Consider the following 20270-nt stretch of genomic DNA (forward strand, 5'->3'; position numbering starts at 1 on the left):
ATTTAGAACTCTGTTCTTGCTGGGAAGAAGAGTTTATTTCTTCCTTTGCTGCAGTAATGTAAGAGTACATATAAGCATGAACGCTATAGCTGAGTTATAATGAATCCAGCACACAAAAGCAGCTGATATGATCAGCAGTCTAGATAAAAAAAAGGAGGTGGAGTAAAAATAAAAGGACCTGCTGTTGTGTTGGGTTGAAATAAAAAACCTGCAGACTGTTGAGTCAAAAATCAGCCGACCCCTCAGCTCAAATCCCACCTGACAGCTGCAGCGCCAGGGGACAGGACAGCCTGGGTTTGTAAACACCAAGCTGCAGTTCCCCTCCACCACCATCCCACTGCAGTGGCGCTGTTGAGCCACCATCTGCAGGCAGGATCCTCTGTGGTGACAGTGTGGGAGAAAAAAAAGGGGGGGGGGGGGCGCAGAGAAGGGAATCTCTGTCTCTGCATTTCTTCCCCTCCCCCCCACATTGTGACTGCTGCCAGTCGCAAACTGGCCTTTACAGTAACTCTTACCTCAGGTCCCAGCACAATGAGAGAGAGAGAGAGAGAGAGAGAGAGAGAGAGAGAGAGAGAGAGAGAGAGAGAGAGAGAGAGAGAGAGAGAGAGAGACATTCAATCAACAGCAAAAAAAAAATCAGGACATGGCAATTGAATCCACACAGATAACCTGTTTGCTAACCATGACATGAATTTGTATTGATGAGAGCGAGGAAGGTTCTGTCCGTCACAATATCAAATCAATACGGCTAAGTAAATCATATTTGCCCCGGGTTAGCGGCCGCCATACATGATTTATGAAGTCAAACACGGGCTAATGAAACAGCAATCAAAGGCTTGAGCTCACTCAAAGAAGTGTGATAAAAATAACCTGCACCTGTTCAATATGCTGCAACGTTCCACTTCCTGTCACAACACGTTGTACTGCACATCAGTCAAGCCTTCTCTCCGCTGCTCTGATGACACATTAGTTTGTGTTTCAAGGCGATGATGAGTCTGTTTGCACCGGCTGACCATGCACTGACTTGTAGTGAAACGAAAAGCAACACAGAGCTGTCACTCACGGATCCATGTGATCCGTGTGATCCTCGTGCCCTCGGCTCAAACTGATTCATGAAGCGTTTTCACCTCAGTTTATAGGGCCGTCCCGAACCCATATCAGCCAGAAAAAAATATAGACTGCATCTAAAATCTCTGATATAAGCGCTCCGATAAGGAGAGACCATTTAACAGACTAGTATCATTTGTTTTTATTGGATTTATTTAGGTTATTTAGGTTATCCAGGGTCTTTTAATTTATTGTTTATATTTATTCAATTGTAGAATACTGTGGATAGAAGGTTAAAATGTATGTGACCAAAAGGGTCACTTTTTCCTCATACTGCTGTTGCTGCTCTCTGTTTGAGTAACATCACTTGATCAGCCTTTTCTAACACTCCACACTACAAAGTGTGGAGTGTGGTCCCCCGCGAGTGGGATGAGCGTGGTGAAGCTAGAGTCCAGTGCGTTCTTTGTGCATGTATTGAAACCTCTTCATAATGTGTTGATGCTCAAATACGTACAACTACACACGCACTGACATAAAGGAAGAATCAGTCATCAAAGCACAGGATTCCATCTTGGCGAGCCCTTTGTATTCGATGGCTGGCCTCCTGATCCTGTGGGAGACGTGAGTGAACAAGTTACTCCTGAAAATGTCAGGGTCAGGCTGTCGGACGTGTTCTAGAAAGATCTCTTACTGCATGTCCGTGCAAAGTGAATTCTGCAAAGCATTCTCTGCAGTGTCACTGTAACACACACTCTTCTAATTAATCTAAATAAACATGGACGACAGTCTGGGATTGACGGAAGCAGAGTCGGGGGGGGGGGGCTTCAAACCCCCGCTCGTGCAGCCACATGAGCATGTGTCCTTGGGAAAGACTGTGAACCCTGAGCTGCTCCCACTGCTGCATCAGCGGTGTGTGAATGTGTATGAATGGAGTAGTTCAAACTGAAGGGCGCTTTACATAGCAGCCTGTGCTATTTGTGTATGAATGATTTAGTGTGACCTGTGGTAGAAGAAGTGATGTGAGTTGTCAGAAGGCTACACAAACACAGCAATACACCCGGGGCTAGGGGGCGCTACAGCCCCATCACAAATGTGTATGGCCCCCTCACGTATTGTAGTCTGCTTTTATTTTGAAAAATAAAAGTAACTATGAATTCATGAAAATCGACTATTTCCCCCAATATATTAGTCAAGATCCTCCAGGAGAAAAACAACCTGAGCGCTGTCCCCGGATAAACAAGCATGAGTCTATTTAGCACTCCATCCATGAATCCATCACGGACCCTTAGTGAGCGACGGCTTCGTAACTTGACGTTACTCCAGGCCGCCACGGACTGATGAGTGACTCCTCTTGTGTTTCATGTATGGGACAAAGAGTCACTCAGAAGAGAACGTGTTTGTGTGTTTCTTTCAAAGAGGAGAATCATCAGTGCTGATCTGATGATTGATTTTATTACTAATTCAACACACAACCCAGAAAAGCTCTGGCAGGGGCGGGACTATACTGACATATCATGTTAGGAACATTATGGACTGACAGGTTCAGCATGACTGCTGTCCTACATTTACACTCAAAACATAACGACAGCGACGCTGACTTCTTCAGCCTCGTGTAAACACTGATAAAAACAGTCCTGAAGCCGTCGTCATACATCAGCCGAGATACGAACCTGACCCTATGCCTCTAAGAGCGTTTCCAACAGGGTCACTTCAATCTTCAGTCTTAGTTTTGTTCATATCCACAGTGAATTATTTCTGTATTTGTGGCTTTTAGGTGAACGAGGTAAGCTGTTATCTTCTCTGTATCAGTCTGAACACATCATGTTGGTGGCACAGGCTGCATGTGTGGAAAGTCTTTTCTTTTTTTTTCCATGGCAGGTGCATCCCCTGAAACTAAAGCAGGAGGAAACCGACAAACTGTCACACCACACCGATGTGTGCTGTGTTTTCTTTAGTCCCTTCCCTGTCTGAGACAATAACGCACCGCGTGTCTGTTTCATGTTCTGTGAAGACGTTTTCAGCGTCAGTGAACTAAAGCAGACCCGAGCTGTGATGGCTGCAGTCGACTCTGCAGGTGGAGAGGGGGCTTCGTTCCTATTTAAAGGCTCCGTCACTGAGAGCTGACAGTTTGGCTCTATTCTCAGAGAGCAGCAGCTGTATATATTCAGTCAGAGGACAGAGCTCATGGTTTTTACAGTCTCTCACCCCAAAATGCATGAAGTCGTTGTGTGCCCAGTCAGAGTCACATATGAGAATCAGATTCTTTCTTAGTCTTCAGCCACCACCCGGCACAGTTTACTGTACGCCATCTTCAAACCAAGCTTCAGCTTTAGTCTACCAGAGCAAACCCGCTCAGAATGTGCTTGCTGTGTTATGTGTTTGGTCTGAACGTGGCTGGTCAAGCAGAGCTAGGTGCAATGTGTAGTGTTGTGCTCAGCAAAACAACTTCCCATGCGATACAGCGCATCTTCAGGCATTGGAAAATACACCTGCCTTGACGTAGGCACCTGTTCTATCAACACTAGAGGCTATGTGTCATGACAGCAGAGATGATCACGGTTGCTCAGATTTAGCTGCAGTGATTGAACATCAGTCATGGACTGCATTCCAGATCAGAGCGTATGGACGGGCATCTTGTTGATTAACATTTAAGGTCACTGCGTACGGCCATTGACACGCTGCAGGCTTTCATAAGGCTTCACCTTATTGGTCAAATGTTTGCGTGCTGAGTGTAAAGACACATGTTCAGTGGGAGTTGGCCTTTTTGTGTTTGTGTTCTGTTTTTATCAAATGTTGATATCCCCTGATAATGAGCGGAGCCACCTTGTATTGACTTATTCTAGAGTCAACCTGGGAAACTCACAGACACTAGAATTAACAGCTACTTAAAAACAACGGCCTGCTTCATTGACTAATTGGAATTGAAAGACCCTGAAAAAAAACCACTGTGTGTGTATGTTTAAATCCTCAATCTAAACTGACAGATAGAGGGATATGATATATCATAGACTATAAGAGCTAAGCTTTAGCATTAGATAACTGTAGCATAAACTAAAGTTCATGTTTTGATTTTCCCCTCAGTGCAGTTGTGAAGGTGCACAGACTTAAGAAATGCTTGACGCTCTCCTTTCTCCCTCTCCCGAGTTCCTGGGCTCTCAAAGTGACAGATTGCATCGGCAAGCCTGGCTCTGCCTCAAATGGCCTATGTGAGGTCAGGAAGGCTAGCTGTCTGTCGCTGACAGATGGTAGCACGTGGGCCTTGCCAGCTAGCCTCGCTTGACGGGCGGTTAAACCTGCTCTGGGCAGCTCGCGTCCGTCTGAATGCAGCAGGTCAGTGAGGTCCACTGAATCAGAGGTGGTTATCTCACTGAGAGCTGGGATTAGAAGAACACGCCAAAGTCACGAGTCCAATGACTTCAAGAAATCTCTTTAGAAGGTCCAGTGTCTTTGCATCAGGAATCAGTCGTAGTACGCCTTGTTTTCCAGTTCTTGTAATGGGACCTGATGTTACATTGACAACGTGTACTACAAAGATAAAATGTGGTAAATCTGCAGAGCAGTCAGGGTGCGGAGTATCAGTGGAGATGATGTAACGTCTTCTTGACGTTGTAAGGCCTTGTTGTTGTCATTTAGCTGTTTTCACGCTTAGAATAAAAAAAACAGAAACATATATTTGAATTTGTTGTCACGTTTTACATTTTTGCCTCATAAAGCTTGTGTTGAATAAAGAGAGATGCACAGATGTGAAAATCACAGCTAATACTGACACCAACATAGTTTTTTTTCCAATAACTTCTTATTTCTTCATGTCTGTTTTAAGATATGCTCCAGTAGTTTGGTGTATATAAATTCACTTCTTAAATTGTCCCTGGAACATGTTTCCCACAGACAGAGGTAACAGACCCATTACACACGGGTTAAAGGTATAGTGAGTGACTTTCAGAGTGCATGTTGAACTTTAGCAGCAGCAGCCTCTCAAACCAAAAACAAAGCTGTTCCTTCAGCGCGCTGTCTAAGTCTTTATCATCTTATATCTTCACTGTTTTTATTCTTTCACATCCTGCTGCAGTCGATAGACGAGTTTCTACTCGGCTGACATTTTGAAAAGGAGACTTAAAGCCCTTCTACCAGCAGTTGTTTGGTGGGGTTTTATCGTAGTGAGCTGTTAATCCACAGACTCTGACATAACAAGCAGGCTTGCATGTATTTCCAGGAACACACTGAGGTTTGGTGGTTTTGCCACAGACGAACAGTGTGAGCCAGTTTATCGACAGCTCGGGGTATTGGCCCACTGTGGGTGGGAGCGAGGTGTGGAGTTCAGTTTGGTGTTACAATAAAAATGGGATGAAGTCTGTTACCTGTGGAAGCCCCCTGAGACCTGGCAGCACCACACTTTATTTACAAAGAAGAAAACAAATGCAGGTTAATTGAAGCGCCTTCATAAGGTTACCCTCTGTGCAGCTCCTGTATGAGTCATCAGCAAGCTCTGTAAACCGGGTAGTTGGTTGTAATTCTTTGAGGTGGCTGTAAGTAATTCAATGTGTGTGCAGAGGTTGAAGTACAGAGGTTGGGCAGGAGGTTTGCACAAATAGAGAAATGTAGACTTCATTACATTTCCTTCACTCTGTCATTATTACGAGGTCAATGCAAAGCTAATAAAAGACAGTTACACAAAAGCTTTACATTTTGTAAAATGATCTATATTTTAATATTGTTGTCTTCGACAGCATTGAATCGTCCAGCTGTCTTAAATAAAAACAGATCTCTGTAACAACATGTCGATGCAGAACCAAACTCACATAAATGTCTAGTGTGTGTCTAGCCCAACTATGGCACTGACTTGTGCAGGGGTGGCTCTAAGTTTGTGTGCTCACAGCTACATGAAGAGCATTTAATTTCCTCTTCCGTCTGCACGAACACGTCGACTTGTAGTTATCATAAACATCTTCATTCTTTAAGGACTTACAACAATAAGTCTAAAGTCACAATTTAACGTAAACAAACTATGAGCTGCCTGTCACAACACTTCTTGAATGGTGGATTTTAACCAAAGTGCCACCTCTGGCAAGGCTAATAGCCAATAATAGTTCTAGATTTTGTGGTGGCCAATAAGATTTCAGGAGGGGCCCCTGGTCTCCCCTCTGGACACGGCCCTGTCCTGTATTTCATAAAGAGCAACAACACAAACGTCTTTGTTCGATGTGTTCCCACACTGACATGATATTCGGCGGTGCTTGGGGGGGTGGGGGGGGGCTGCAGGGATGGTTGGTAAGCTTCTGTGGCTAGTGAGATAATACCTTTGAGTATGCCTTCAATACTGTGTGTAAACCACGCTTCTTTGTGGAGTGATTCTGCTCACACAATGCAAAAGCTTCCTCTTTATAGACTCTTCGGCTCTCCTTTCCCAGAGAGGTCAACGCTGTCGAGTTTGTCCGCTTCAGGCAACAACGCAAAACGGCAACAACAAAGTTGTAACTTAAAGCAAGATGTTTGCACAAAAGAACTCAATCCCCATGAGGCAATTTACTGCAAACAATCCATTTAAATAAATCCCTATTTTCCCACAAAGTGTCACAGGTTACTGACTTTGCACACAAGTAACTCAAAATGGAAGCACAATGCCAAAGACATAGTGTGGTGTAGTTAGAAACAAATCAAATATTTCAAATTCAACTTAACTTCCTGTTCAAAAAGTCAAATTCACCGGACCATCAGTGTCGGTTATTTCTCATTAACAAAGACACCAGGTGGGAGACTTGTGCCTGTCAGCCCGCGCTGTAGACAAATGAAAACAGGTCAGTAGCAGGCCTAATCTCACGCTTCATCAGCCATGCTGCATCTCTATTTACATCTCACTTGTCTGCCTCTACATACTTCTATGATCCTCTCCTTGCCTCACACTAAAAAGGTTTTTTGAGCATCAAGTTGAACCAAGGACAAGCCCTCAGCAAGAGGTGTGGAATTTCTGGCTCGGAGTAAGGAGCCACTAGGGGAGAAGTGTCTCACATATTTGTGGTGTATTTTGAGAACGGGGGCATAGAATGGAGGCCACATAGCATACAAGCTAACAGCTAGGCGAACTGCTGGGATGAATCAATACTGTGGGCTGATTCGGTTGAAACAAAGACTTCTTTCTTCTCTTGCTGTCGTATTGTGTTGTGAGAGCAACCCGGAATCCCACCCAACTGCACCAATAACCAGAAAACCTTCAATCTGAGGCCATGTTGCAGAAAAATGTCGGGTAACTCCGGAGAGATTTGGCGACACTCCAAAATCTCCACCGTGTTCGTGAATTGTAGCCATTTTTGACTTAGTCCTGGGGTTATGAAAGACGTTTTACATTGTGGAAACGACACAAAGAGGCTGTGTGAAATTAAACACCGAGTTAGGGCTGAAATGTCTCTGCAGGGAACAAACAAATTGGGCGTCTTGTTTGTCTGAAGAGCGCCGACTCAAAGTCAGCAAACTCTCCGTGCAGAGCAACTCCAGAACTCGGAGCTGCATGCCGTCCTCCGCACGACGACACAGAGAGCAATCTGTTTCTGTGACATTAGTGTTCTTTTCCCCATCCATAAAGTTTACCCATCTGTTACACATTAAAATGGCAATAGAATATTGTTTCCAGGAATCCCTGCACAATGACTTGATGTTTGGTTTCTGCCTGGTTTGAGAATGAGGAACATGTAGGAGTGTTTGAAGCCTACTCACACTATTAACACAATGGATGACATAACAGTCATAGTATTGAGTGATGGCGTAAAGAGTGAAATAAACGACGAACACAAAGCGCCCCCCCAATAAAACAGGACGAGGCTGTCAGCACAGAAGCTTGGTTGGACAGAACAACATGAACGCTATGTCGAACAGAAGGAAAGTCCCAGGGCATCCGAGCGTAACAAACACCGCCGTCACCACTGGAGACGGAGGGCGTGTCAGGCTCCAGTCTTGAACCGTGCACTGCTGGTTAGAGTTCACAGGAAATGTTCTGGACCGTAGAAAAGTTCAAAACAGGAAGAGTGTACAGTTTCTTCTGGAACTGTGTGTGGTTCAGAGCTAAAGCCTCCTCCTTCAGTAAAATAAGACAGGAGGGAGGGGAAGGGATACAGGAAGCAATACGGTTGGTGGGGAATGTGGGGAAGCAGCAACAACGACGATCAAGTGAGGGAGTTGTGATAGATATCACTGCCTCGGTGTAACCTTTGAAAGGTTTGCACACACTGACTTTTTCATGACTTGACTCCTGAAACATTTTGCATGAGTCCTATTGTTGACAGTGGAGGAGAAACATTTTAACGGTCATATCCGGCTGGAGGTTGACACTTACCACAGCAGTATGTCTGTATGCACCACCACAATGTTCAGTCAGGGCCTTGTACCATCAGCTCAGAAGCTGCAACAAAGAAGAGGAAGGAAACTCAGTCAGAGGTTTTAGAAATAGATCAATGGAAAGACGACTAAAGTATTTGTGTGAGCGCTCTCTGACAGCACAGTCTGCTGGAGGCAATATTATCAACATTATCAGCAGATGTTCCCAGGCGACTTATTTCACAGAACAAAACTGTAAAGTCAGACTGACGGGTCTAAACCTTTTGAAAACATGAAATAAAATGTATTTTTATTGTCTTTGTTTTGCTGAGTGTGACGTGAACATTGCCTTCAGTCCTTCCTGCAGATTTAACGTCCGAATGCCAGCGAGAGCGCCAATATTTTTTTCGGTTACAGCCCCGACTAGTGGTGGGAGGCTGGGTTGCAATTTGAGTAAAACATTTGATGGCAGGTAGATGAAAAGTATTTGTTTAAACTGAAGAGTCATTCTGAAGCCGACTAGTAAGGCTTGATGTGTTTCACCATTTATTGGACTAAATGAGCACATACCTATGAGCAATAGTAACCAACCCTTGATAAATATCACATTTGTGTTGTCTCCCAGGGCTTCACAGCCGACAAGATGGAGGTCAGAATGTCTCATATTGTAAATAGAGCCAGCTGATAATATCACTCACTCACACACACACACACACACACACACACACACACACTAACCCGAGCTAATCTAATCAATGTTCAGATCTAGTCCAGTGTGTGTACAGACTCTGCTGTGCACATTTCTAGCAGATGTTAAATACACTTCTCATGGCAGGAAGCACCAACACGCTGCTTTCTGTACCTATACAGATAAAACCATCAAAGTCTAAAGCTGACTAATGATGTGAACTCTGTGTTGTTTTGACGATGCATTCCTGAGTTAGTATGAAGACAAGTTTCCCATCACAGCCCTACTGAAGCTAAAACAAAGCAGTGTGAGAAACGCTGCAATCAGCACTGCCTTCATGAAGCCACAAAGTTCAGCTTAACTGCAGCTCAGTGCTGTGGTAATTATTGAGACTGCAGATTGAGGTTGCGTCAGAGTGTTGCCAGATTGCATAATACTGTGGAGTGGCCTTGAAATCACTGAACATTAAGATTCTTTTGCCAGACTCCATCTACCCGCTCACTGCTTCCCTCCCTATTTTCTCTGACCTTGATTTTTTTTTTTTTCCTTTTAGTCGTTCTTTTCCTTGGTTCCTCTGTTTCCCTTCCTCCCTGGCTCTGCTGTCTCTCCCTCCACAGAGGCTACAGAGGGAGCGATGTTACCACAAAGAAAGCAGGAGTTGTTGGGTGTGGCCAGAAAAAAAACACTAAAGTGTTGAAGGTTGCAGAGCTGGAGAACACAGCTCTGCTGTGGTAGAAGCAGCACAAGATTTATGTCTTTGAAGAAAATTGAAATATGAACAGCTCTCCTTTAATCAGTTACCATGCCAACAGGCAAAGATGTACACAAACACCAGGGTGTATGAAGCACAAAGGGAAACCGGGATGCTCTGCAGTTTAAGAATGGACCAGGTAGATTAAAAGGGAAAACTGTAGAAAGGTAAAAGGCTCATTTAGAAAATAACTTTAAAATATTCAGACGAAACAAGCGGAACATCTGCCATCTGCATTTATTCAGAGGTAATGGGAGAGCTTTATGTTTAGTAAGAATCCGTTTTGACATAGTTCATCATCAGGATTGAATTCTTTAGACACCCAGAAGAACGCAGAAGTTTTCTGGAGCTCTACTACCTGGATGTAAAGCAGCAGTAGACCCATAGCATCTGGTAGTGTGGAGGATTTGAAAGGAGAAAAAAGTTGTATGCATGCTGTGTCATGTTAAACTGCCACATAAGTATCTCATAAGATTATAAGATCATATCATAAGAGAAGTTTATAGGAAGATTCTCAGGCTCACGACTCGATTCACAATCTATTTTCACTTCAAAACGATTCAAAGTCTGTTGTTGAGTGATTACATTACATCGACGGGAGCAAAGCATGCTCAGTACATGTGGACGTTCACCTGGAGGAAGGCTGGCGATGCTAGCAAGCGTTAGCCACGCTCAGCAACTCGTTTGACATTGTTTACAAACCCGATGCTGGTTCAGCCTGCTTCTAATTCCGTTTGCTCAATTTTTCAAGTTTCCCCTACTTTAGGGTAGATAAGTAGTTTAATCAAGAGTCAAATAAGTTGCTATCAACCTCAAAACTATATATATATTTGTTTTGATAATCCCTGATACTGGCCCTTTATACACAACACACTATCTTTATGCTGCAACACTTTTAAAGCTTTAAATGTGTATTGATTTTTAACTGTGTCACGCTGTATGAAACACCTCCTCGCCTCTTTCTATGGTTGGGTAATGCCAACTAAATTCTTCTAACAATGTCCAGAGTGAATGAAAAGGCACACATACAAACATGACAAACAGAGTCGCTTTGTGTTGATGCTGTCTTTGGATTGCCCTACACTCACATGATGTGCGTGTAAGCGTCCTCCTTCACATCAAGGTTGACCAAGTCGTGGGCTGTTGTGCAAGGTAAACATCACGACCGCGTCTCAAAGCCAATAGCAGTGGTGAGAGAAAAAAAAAGAGGGTGACAGAAAAGGGAGGTGAGACAGTGCTGTTGAAAGCTGATGGTATGGTAGGAGAGGCTTTCTCACAGTCCCGTCTACGGAAAAGGATTTGGTCAAACCTTGATATTATTGCTCTATCTCATTTTAAAAATGCACACCATGTCGTCTTAGGCCGAACATAATAAAGGTGCATACTCCTTTAGGGCCAGAAATATTGAGTATTTACTCAAAAAGATTTAGCCAGCCAGCTTTACTCTGTGACATTGATTTCATCACATGATGTGAAAATCCATCTTTGACAAAATCATCTTTTTTTTAATAGAGAATCACACATTAAACATCCCATCTTCTAAAGTATGAAAACGCTTGTAGTAGTCGTGGTTCATATCACTATGGTAACGCCCCCCTATGACAACAGCCTGCCTTTCATACTGACTCTTACAAAGCCATAACACACGAGCTAAAGCCAATCCAATATGTTCCATAATCACCTCATTTTCTGAGCAGCACTGAGCCTCAGCTCTAACTGATAATAACACAATCAATAGACCAGAGCTCTGCTAACAGCACTCAGCAGTAAGCAGCCGGGCTTTTTTCCTCTCTCGTATAGAACACAAAAGCAGAGTGAAGGAGAGCTGGTTTGGGGTCAGCGTCTGGCAAGTACCAAATGATAGACGCTGCTTTGCAGTGCTCTGCATAATGTGAAGTCAATGCAACGTGCTTTAAGTGTGTTATAACATGTGGTTTCACTACACCAGATGTTACACTTCAATATAAACAATTAAAAATATCAATACCTGGGCAACTAAACTCACTCGCCATGAGGACTTGAATGGATTTCTGGATTTTAATTACCAACCTGCTTACAATTCTGGTGCTGCAGAAGTCACCACACCAAGTCGCTGTAAATACTGTAAACAGTAACACATGTAGTAATACACTCATGATCCATTTCAATAACATTTGTCGATGTTTGAATATTGTTGCTGTGTGCGGGACACTTCTGAGCGTCAGTCACTGTGCAGTACTGTAGAGCTCCCGTCCCACAGGTACCAAATGAAAACATAGTGATGGGGTGACATCGCTGCCTCCCTCCTGTGTCAGTCTGCAGCAGACACCATACCTCGTGCATACTAATAAGACGCCCGGAGGAGTAAGTAGATGGCGATCGATGAATTGTGACGGTTAGTGTGTCGCGGTTGAAGGTCTGAGAGAGACACGGGAGCGGTCAGCCAGCGTTAATCAAAAGCCTCCTTCTCTGAGTGGAGCTGTGGGCGCATTTACAATATGATGTCTTCTTCTACGCTTACACCTGTAGGCCCCCGGGCCACCAGCTCCCACTCAGCTTTAGTGTCGAGGAGGTCACTGTGACCAAAGGAATCTTAAATCATTGGTACGTCAAATGTAGTTCTTTCTGCTACACAAGGACTACAAAACATGACACAGACCAAATCATAAACTTTTGTGTGGTTTGCTTTTCCACAACTAAAAACACATGAGCAAAAAAACCAAAGTCTACACTGTGTGCTTCTCGGATGTAGGCGGCAACAGTGAGAATTCAAATCTAATGAGCAACAGTGACAGTTGGCTCGACTTTTGCTCATCCTCACATTCTGACTGGCTGCCAGTGGCACATTGTTTTCAAAGCTTTGAGCACAGGACTAGTTTTGCAAATCCCCTCGCCCCCTCTCCACTCTGACAGGCAGGATATGGGTCTGAATAAACCAGCAAACCCATCTCGCTGTGGACTGGCCCACGCTCTGCTCTGACCAGCAGGACAGAGATCCCTGGCTGTGTCGAACAATCCCCGCTGAGAACTTGGTCTCAGTGTAGCGCTTGTTTTACAACCACACTGAAGATTACAATCTGACTGTGCACAGTTGACTTTGTGGCCTCTGAAGGACGACCTGGACTCACTGCACGCTAGAGACGCCATTAACCAAGTGTGTAAATGTGGCCGAACCTATCAACTTGACCAAAACGTTCTCGACAGCCATCCAACTACCAGTTAACCTTTGCCACCCTCCGATAGGAAGACACTCATTAAAGCAGAAAAGCAGCAGATAAGGAAGAGGAAACACATCACACAGGAACAGAGGAGTGGGCGTGCAAAGATTCCGGCAGGTCAGCTGACAGATCTTCAGCTATCAGTGAGCACAGACAGGATCATTACCATGAACACAGGATCCCGTTCAGAGGCACAGACCACCCGAAGCAACACCTTGACCTCGTGCCGGCCGACATATAATGAAGTTTGATTCGATCAATGTTTAATTAATGCTTGATATGGAAGGGGAAAATCGATTTTTCTCTTCTAAGGCGGCTTCAGCAGACGGCGGCTGTGAGACAGTGAAACCCAAGCCGACTCGCCGGTGCCGTCTCCGTAGAGAAAGCTGATAAGAAACGAGAATGTTTCAACTTCTAACTGATATGACTGAAGGGGATTTTGAAGGTCTTGTGTTTGAATCAGATGTTTGTAGCTCCTTTGTACAAGCCGCAGTATAGCGGTGAGCTGGCTGCTAGCACCAGCTAGCTGGCTTGGTCCGTGGCTGTGAGAAGGAAGATGAAGCCGGGGTAGACTGTTTGTCTATGGACACAGACGTAGAGTCTGTTCTCTGCCAGGAATTTCCAACACGCCAATTCCTTCTGAGAGAAATCTCAGAATCAGTTGACCAAACGACCGTATGTTGTTGTAAATAATGCTGCATTCAAGTGCTGCTCGGGTGGTCCAAGTTTCTGGAGAAACTTCCCAACTTGGAGAAATTCTTGTCAAAATAATATTTGAGTAAAAGTTGATGTGCAATACGTGTGGATAAAAAGTATGTTAACATGAACAAAGCCGACTTGAGCAGCTGTTTCATGTGCAGTTTACAACACGGAAACTCCTTTTTCCAATACGACTTGAATGCACCAAAACTCCTCTCCTTGTTAAGTGTTATGTGACGCTGTGCATTCTGGGAGTTGTTGTCTTACATCCACATAAGACAAAAATAAGATTTCTGGCTTTTCTCTATCAAGAAAGTACCAACTTCAAAAAGTATGTCACATTTCTACAACACATGACCCAATGTCAATACAAAGTCATCGAATGTCAAAATCATGACATCAAATTTAGGCCATATCATCGCCCAGCACTACCTTGGACCAACTAGTGCCTCTGACATCAGCCTGTCTGACATACAAGTTCCACTGGTCCATGTCAGACCACTCACCATGAACACGACTCTGCACAGGCTGAAATCTGCTTCACAACATGTCCGCTGTCTGCAACTAAAGAAACAGTCATCATTTTACCAAGCACATGTCCAATATTATCTGAGAACAGTCGATCGTCTCTGCACTGTGCATCATCAAAGAACAGCCTCCTTCTCACATTTCCATCCACAACTAATTCTTCATGGTGGCAAAACCAAACATGTTTGATGAAAACAATCCCGCACGGGGCCACACCGCCAGGTCAGCTGTTCACACAACACAATCCTCTCCACGGGTCCGTGGAGCTCATGGCGTTCGTGTGTTGGCAGGTCATCAGGCAGAACGCCCACTGTACCGCGGAGGTTTCTTTGAAGCAACAGAGGGACAGACACCAGCATGACTCGGGAGTTTCCATTGGATGGAAAGCAAAAGTAACCTTCCCTTTTCCCTTTCCTGACAGACTTTTGATCTGTGATTTAATCAGAGACACCAGCAAGCATTTGTAGAAAATGATTTCACGTAGATGTTTTCAGAAAAGGCGAATACTGGTTGAATGAAGGCATCTCAAAAAAAGAGCTAAGAAGAAACAGTGAGACGTCTCAGGTTCTAAAAGTAAGAAATGTGTATTTGTGATAATGCTGATAATCTAACGTGCTCAGAAGATTTAGATAACGATGATGTGATGTGTATCAAGGTGAGAGCAGCCAGAGGTGTGACAGGTCGTCATGGTGAGGATGTGACGATGTGACTGGTCGTCATGGTATGGATGTGACTGGTCGTCATGGTGTGGATGTGACTGGTCGTCATGGTTTTGTGACTGGTCGTCATGGTGTGGATGTGACTGATCGTCATGGTGAGGATGTGACTGGTCGTCATGGTGAGGATGTGACTGGTCGTCATGGTGTGGATGTGACTGGTCTTCATGGTGTGGATGTGACTGATCGTCATGGTGTGGATGTGACTGGTCGTCATGGTGTGGATGTGACTGATCGTCATGGTGTGGATGTGACTGGTCTTCATGGTGTGGATGTGACTGATCGTCATGGTGTGGATGTGACTGGTCGTCATGGTGTGGATGTGACTGATCGTCATGGTGTGGATGTAACTGGTCGTCATGGTGAGGATGTGACTGGTCGTCATGGTGAGGATGTGACTGGCTTATGGCAGGAGTCAGGTTCATCTTTATGAGAACCAATGAGGACACACTGTGTTACTTTAAACCATCACTAATTGATGGTTATGTTGGTAACCATTTGATGACTTCTGGGCCACGCAACAAAAATGAAAGCAACTCAATGAAACTTGAAGGGACCCCGACGTCCGGCCTGCATTCACCTATTCACACTCACTAAACTGTGTCATGCTTCCAAAATCTTAAAGACAGACTCAAACACTGGATTGATGTTTGTGTCAACTGCATTGACAAGAACAACTCTCTTTACTGGACTGTCCTGATCTCGAACCGTGGCTGTGCGGACGTGGTCCAGTGGCTCAGTGGTGAACACTGCAGAATGTGCGTTGCAGGTTTCACTCGTAAACATTCACGCATACATGCGTCATGGAGCCAATTCAATCCAAATGTAGTAAATGTTGGCTGTGAAGCTGCTGGTGAGCCGACTTGGCTCCAGCTGAGGATAACGTCTCTACGCTGAGGGGGGGGGCAATGCCATATAATCTAAACAAGACTCCTGCAGTCGAACGGTTTCCACTTTATTTTGAAACGACAGCGGAGACTTCCCAACTGTGGAGTGTTAAAGTCAGCCCTTCAATAAACAGAGACATGAATTAGTTACCGAGCGAGCACAAAGCAACACCAGCACGTATCAAACCTTGATGTTGACAGGAAGGAGAACAAATCTGCCTGGGCATCGCAGAGACGAAAGAAGAAGAGCACGAGGTCATGGAGTCCTCTGTCTCTCTCTCTAGCGTGAAGACTGGAACACACTCGACCTCACTAAGCTTCAAACTCAGAAACTCTCATGGCTCAAAGGTCCAAGGAGTTCATCCCCTCTCCCCAATAAAAAAAAAAGAAGCTACGCAGTCATCTGGAAGTGGTGCAGTGGTCAACCACACTGAGTGAAGCCACACTGAGCTTTATCTCAAGTGTGCTGTAAATAAAAGAGAAAAACACAGCTGCTGAAACATCATCTCAATCAGAGGTCTGAAGTCGAGCACCGAGTCGGACAAGGGAGCGCTGCTGTGAGGCCACCACAAGATGAAAAGAAGCATCAACATTAAATCATTAGACGAAGATCATCTGAAGTGATCCTCTCGTACCTTCTTGTTATTTTAAGGATCCACTGAGGAACTCATGAACTGCCAAAACTGCACAAATACCTTGCTTAGAAATTTGTACAGTTTCGACACTGCTCTTCAACTCGTGGCAGATTATGGAGAGAAAAGTTCAACATATTCTTGTTGAAGTTTAGACAGTGAACAATAGTTTCCCCAGAAACAGGAAACTACTCAATATTTGGCCCCAGGGATTGTAGAGGCTCATTCTTGGAAAACAATATTTGATTTTTTTGTATTGTACGAATGTTATTGTGAAAGAAAGAAAAACTCATAAAGAAGAAAAATGAGAAAATATCGGAGCTGTTGCATCTTTAGAATAAAGATGTGCCTCTCATTTATTCGCTTATGTGCTAAAACGCCGGCCAACAGGAGCTGCAGGACTTAGATAATAACCCTCAGTCTCTGAGAAGGAGAGCGGCTGCAGGCCCGTAAACTACAAAGCCTTGTGGGTAAAGAGGGGGAGGGGCCACCCGGCACAGACACATTCTTCACAATGTTGAACTTGACCCCTGAGGTTACCACACACACACACACCATGTGACTGCTGTCAAGTCGTGTGTGTGTGTGTGTGTGTGTGTGTGTGTGTGTGTGTGTTGAAAGATGAGCCACCCATCTGCCTGACACGGCACCGTTTAGCGTTTAGATTCCACCTGACAAAGATCGGCGTTATTCCATTCACAAATCGGCCTCAGGATGTTGGTATCCTGACTGATTAAAGTCCCGTTATTTCTGAATCTCTGAGCCAGCGTGAAGCGGTTCGGTTCGGTACATTTAGTGGCGTTTCCACTGTCAGGAGTTGGGAATGGTACCAAAATAACTGATCTGTATCATCTAACTTTTTTGGCACCCTTCTGCTGGGGAAAGCGTACCGATCCGACCCTCAAGGTTGGACACGCGGCAGTCTGTTGATTGGTCGAAAGAATCTTCACTAACCATGTGACAGTGATAATAAAGGACAAAAAAAACACAAAACGCATAATGTTCAAATATCCTGTGGCTTTTTAAAGAGTAATTTCAAGGCTGTTTTTGTTTTTTGCAACTGTTGTCAGCGTGTAGCTCCGCCCCATGGACGACCTCGGATAGACAGATGTTCCTAGGATCCTTTGTTTCTTCTTTTGTGTTGAACTTATTGGCTGCAGTGTGAACCTAGAAATGTATTTAAAATGTGAAAGTGGTTTTCATCACAACTTTACATCTGCTCCCAGCGTCATTAGTGGTCTATCACACCATGATGGACCATTAACGCCTCTGGGCTCTCAGAGATTCACAGCAACCAATAAGCTTTCAGATAAAAGGAGTTTTAACACATTTCCACCGAATCTTCTTGCAGAACAAAGCAGCTTGTTGAAAAGCGACAACAGAAATGCAGAAATAGTCTCGAAATAACCTCGTGCTTTATAGTTTACAAATCAGGAAAACACTTGTTTGTATTGGTAGGACCAGGGTCACAAAAGTATACGAAATATCAAGCTCATAAATCAGTCTTCTTGTTATTATTGAACACTGGGGAAGGATCGACAGACATCAGTGCATCTGTAAATATTGTTGCATGTTTTTTTGGTAGTACCAAATCTATTTCATGCTGACGTCCAGTACTCCTAACCACTGATTCAGAGGAGGTTTGATTTTGTTGAGATGAAGTCACCTGTTGAACAAACTCTATTTTCATTGTCAAACATGAGAGAAGATGCCGGCATGGTGGGAATCTGACACCAAACAAACAATCATCGGTATCAACCCTGATTTGACCAATGTGTGCAGCGCTATGACACTCGTCCAATGTTCAATAAAGGTTAAGCTAACAAATCTAACAAATTCAAAGCTATGTAGTTAGCCTATCGTCACACTTCTCCCCGTACAGCATCATCACTCTGTATTTTTTTTTTTTTTTTTTTTATATACTTTATTAATCCCGCGAGGGGAAATTCGGTTTTCACTCTGCATTAATGGAGAGGTCTCAGAGTGAGGGGGCTGCCCACGGAGGGCGCCCCAGAGCAGTTGTTGGGGTTCGGTGCCTTGCTCAGGGGCACCTCGGCAGTGCTCAGGAAGTGGACTGGCACCTCTCCAGCTACCAGACCAATTTCCGGACTTGGTCCGTGCCGGGACTTGAACCGGCGACCCTCCGGTTCCCAACCCAAGTCCCTACAGACTGAGCTACTGCCGACTGAGCTACTGCCGTATGTTCAGTTCTGTGCTTCAAGTGTACATCTGGACACGCAGGGCTCTGCCTGGCTTGTTTACTGTGTCGTGTTTTTCTTTCTTGTTGAATTTATTAGCGTTGTCGGCTACACTGTGTCGCCCTGTTCTTACGTCACGCTATTACGTAGCTAACGCGGCTATCGGCATCCGGCTTAGACGCCGCCGACTACCACATAAAGCACGGTTGGCTGTGGAAATGCAAACAGGATTCGTCTTTACTGAACCAAACCGTACTGATCCACACCAGACCGCTGTTTGGAACGGGGCTTTAGAGACTGAAATCTTTAGCATTACTGGTATTTTAAACCATTTCTTTTCCTCCACGATGAAATGTCCAACCAAGTGTTACGTAACCTCCCTTACACAAAGACAAAAGAACAGGCCAGGTTTGAACCATTCTGTCTGACTCTTAAGTTTTTGTCGGCCATCCAAGAGTTGTCCGTCTGCTTCCCTAAACTGATGTGATATCAGTCTTTATTCCAGATGCCTTGTCATTGTTGGTCATCTGCCTTCCTGTAAAGCCTTTGCTCCGCTCCTCCTCCTCTCTGCTGGCGGAGCTTTGAGGAGCAGACATTCTTTTTTTCGCCAGCGTATCTGTACATCCATTTGTGTAGGGCGAGTGATGTTATGTCTATAGGCTTGTATTAGGGTACCAAATGAGGTTATTCGGTTTGGTGAGTAAATGTGACAGGCCTGTCTGCAGCATCACAGCTGAATGTTTGTACCAGTCATTTAAAAGCTGTGCAGAGTTTTGACTGTAGAGTAGCTGCAGCTTTTCTCTCCTGCCTCTGTGCTGTGCCCATGTCGGAGCGACGCGGGGACAGGTTAAAACACAGACACTGATACACACATACACACACACACACACACACACACACACACACCCTGCTGCAGCTGGCCCGCTGCCTGCTAGCGTTACTGGTTACCTAAATAGCTAGTGTGTGGCAGTATAAGTGTCAGCCAACAATCCAAACTGAAATACACCGCCACCGAAAAAAAGGAGAACCAACCAGCAGGAGGACAAGGCAAACAGAAAGGTTTGTGAGAAATGGCGGTCAAAAAAACCTTCAAATTTGATCTGAAGGTACATTCAACAGTCACTTTTTGGAAATCAAGACTTTAAAATCTAATGTAGTGCACTGAAATGATTGTTAACATTTTGAAAGGTGAAAAAAACCCATGTTTGGCCCGTGGTTTGTTTTTGTCAACCTTGACCATCGAGACAAAAGTTTAATTTGGACCGTGCTGTTGCAACAGCAACCAGTGACGAGTAACGAGTCGTGACCTCTTTCCAGCAGACGATTTTGTTCAAAAACGAAATGTCGGTTCTCAAAGCGACATTTAAGTCCTGTTTAAACCGGCTGCCTCGAACCACTTGACGTCTGCATGGTGTAAAAATGGTTTTAAAAGCAGACGCTTGACTCTGATCTGTTGTATAACCCATCAGGAAGCCGTCACACCATCAGCTCACTGACTGATCTGTATCCACACTGTTTGTGTGACTTTCACTCCACATGTTGTACTTTGTTTATGTTCTGCATTGGATTCCACCATTTCTGGTTTCGTTTATAGTATTTCTGCCACCCTGCAAAAAAAAACC

The 20270-nt window shown here is 44.5% G+C and overlaps 1 protein-coding gene across 1 annotated transcript in view; it reads right to left on the minus strand.

The window, feature by feature from the left end:
- Positions 1 to 20270, minus strand: part of tbl1xr1a (TBL1X/Y related 1a) — a 34228-nt gene that overhangs the window by 10590 nt on the left and 3368 nt on the right. The window contains exon 2 of the mRNA XM_079350051.1: positions 8372 to 8437. The gene's annotated coding sequence lies outside the window, so the exon portion shown is untranslated. The remainder of the gene's footprint in view (positions 1 to 8371; positions 8438 to 20270) is intronic.

This window comes from Symphodus melops (assembly GCF_947650265.1).
Source record: "Symphodus melops genome assembly, chromosome: 8".
Lineage (NCBI taxonomy): Eukaryota > Metazoa > Chordata > Actinopteri > Labriformes > Labridae > Symphodus > Symphodus melops.